Raw genomic sequence first — 2,787 nt, 5'->3', positions numbered from 1 at the left:
AAGATCAGCTGTGACTTGACTGGACTCAGGAAGATCAGCTGTGACTTGACTTGCCTCATGACGATCAACTGGGATTTGACTTGATTCATGACCATTTACTGTGACTTGACTTGACTCATGAAGAACAACTGTGACTTGACTTGGTTCATGAAGATCAGCTGTGACTTGACTGGACTCAGGAAGATCAGCTGTGACTTGACTTGCCTCATGACGATCAACTGGGATTTGACTTGATTCATGACCATTTACTGTGACTTGACTTGACTCATGAAGAACAACTGTGACTTGACTTGGTTCATGAAGATCAGCTGTGACTTGACTTGACTCATGACAATAACCGGTGACTTGACTTGGTTCATGAAGATCAGGTGTGACTTGACTTGCCTCATGACGATCAACTGTGATTTGACTTGATTCATGACCAATTACTGTGACTTGACTTGACTCATGACAATAACCGGGGACTTGACTTGGTTCATGAAGATCAGCTGTGACTTGACTGGACTCAGGAAGATCAGCTGTGACTTGACTGGACTCAGGAAGATCAGCTGTGACTTGACTGGACTCAGGAAGATCAGCTGTGACTTGACTGGACTCAGGAAGATCAGCTGTGACTTGACTGGACTCAGGAAGATCAGCTGTGACTTGACTGGACTCAGGAAGATCAGCTGTGACTTGACTTGACTCATGACAATAACCGGGGACTTGACTTGGTTCATGAAGATCAGGTGTGACTTGACTTGCCTCACGAATATCAGCTGTGACATAATGGGGTGTTGTTGCATCCGCCATTTTGCGATCAGACTCCACTGTCACCACCATTTTGTGAGCGTGCTCTAGTGTGGCCGCCATTACACAAGCGGACTCGGCGTCATGTTTCTTTGCAACCCCCACCGTGAACACGGAGTCGACACAAAGCAGAGCAAAATCCCAAAAATAGCTTAGAGAAAAACGGAGACCCTCATGGATTAATCGTGACCTTAAGGGTTCATTTACTCAAAGAAAATCACAAAAAAAAGTCTATTAGCACACAGTCTGGCAAATCAGAATGACACGCAATGTCCAGATACTCTTGAATATAGCCTTCAAGCGGGCGTGTACCCTGTTTTAAGGCTAATAATAGCTTTTCAGTGTCCATACCTGGCCAATGTCCATGGGAAAAGCTGCTGGATCCTTGTGTGGCCGAGTATTCTGTTACGGGGCTGACGAGACATGAGACGTGCAGATCCATGTGCAAAGCTTTATTCTTGAGACGTGGTCAGAAACAGGCATAAATCAAACATTGGCAAACAGGTATATTGAGGGCAAGACAGCAGAGTAATCCAAAACGGGCGTGGTCGATAAGCGGCTAACAATATCTAGAGGGCATGACATGAGGGGTTATCCAATATCACAAGCTAGAGTCCAGGCGAGGTGCAAATACAGTCCGAAACAGCAGGCAAAGGGTTAACTCAAGATAAACAGGCAATAATCAGGTAACACGGGAAAGCTGGCAAGACAAGACTATGACTAGACTATGGAAACTTGAACTAAATACTTAAACAAGGACAGGGAACAGGCTTCGTAAAGTAGCTATCGCTAGGTGAGTGATATGCCCTTACAATAATCGGCCCTGAATTGGTTGTTTGAGAGAGTGTTGTATAGTGAATGTGTGATTGGTTACAGCTGTGTGCAATCAGTGCTGTGTGCAATCAGTGCTGTGTGCAATCAGTGCAATTGGTGATGGGATATGTAGTCCGGGATGACATGCAACAGTTTGTGTAGTGCGAGAGTCAATGTAATGGAAGGGTGACCTCTGGTGGTGATTGAACGGAAGTCCATGGACAGGATTCGTGACAGATTTAATGATCACTTGATGGTACGTTATTGTTGTCATCATTCAGGTTGTGTATTTCAGCTTTAATGTACGTTTTTTTAAACAAAGCAGCTCATATTTGCCATAGCGACAGCTAGAAGCTAGTGGACTGCAGAATGGAGGAAGTGTAGGGCTGCTGCTGCTGCAATGGAACATTCTATTGGCTTTCACTTCTTGTCAGTATAAGTTCTTTGTGCAATTATTAATATACTGTAATTTCACACAGTGTAGGATTGTGGGATATCAAAAGTAGTAAAGTATACATCCATGCTGGCTTAAAAAAATCGATCAGATGAAGGTGTTTCAGTAGACTGGATGTGACACGATCACTGGACTCTCACTGGACCTCTGCATGCTGTCTGTGGAGGCAGCGTTCTTCTGCTTGATGCAGCCTAACATCTTCCTCTAAACACTCTTAAAAATAAAGGTTCCAAAAGGTTTGTGAAGAATATTTTTCCACTATAAAGATCCTTCTGTGCAATGGAAAGGTTTCTTGGACCTGAAAGGTCCTTTATGGAACCATCAATGCCAACAAACAACCTTTATTTTTAAAAGTGCACTACATGAGCCTGTCCACCAGCAGGAGTTTATAATACACACAGAGAGACTTATCCTGAGGTTCTGGAGCCAACTCTGCTCAGACTTCAACTCCTGTAATTAAACAATTATAATAATCTACCCTAGACATTCAGCTTTACTGGAACATTAGAGGTAGGTGTGTTGGAGCCGGGCTTTTGATCTGATTCTGTTTGGATTCTCTACTCAGTTGTCTCCCCTACTGTCACGGCATGCCAGGACAGTAGGGGAGACAACTGAGTAGAGAATCCAAACAGAATCAGATCAAAAGCCCGGCTCCAACACACCTGCCTGTAATGTTCCAGTAAAGCTGAATGTCTAGGGTAGATTATTATAATTGTTTAATTACAGGAGTT

This window comes from Sinocyclocheilus grahami, unplaced genomic scaffold (assembly GCF_001515645.1).
Source record: "Sinocyclocheilus grahami isolate Dianchi unplaced genomic scaffold, SAMN03320097.WGS_v1.1 scaffold4523.1, whole genome shotgun sequence".
Lineage (NCBI taxonomy): Eukaryota > Metazoa > Chordata > Actinopteri > Cypriniformes > Cyprinidae > Sinocyclocheilus > Sinocyclocheilus grahami.
The sequence above is the reverse complement of the archived record's forward strand: the minus strand, read 5'-3'. Positions refer to the sequence as shown.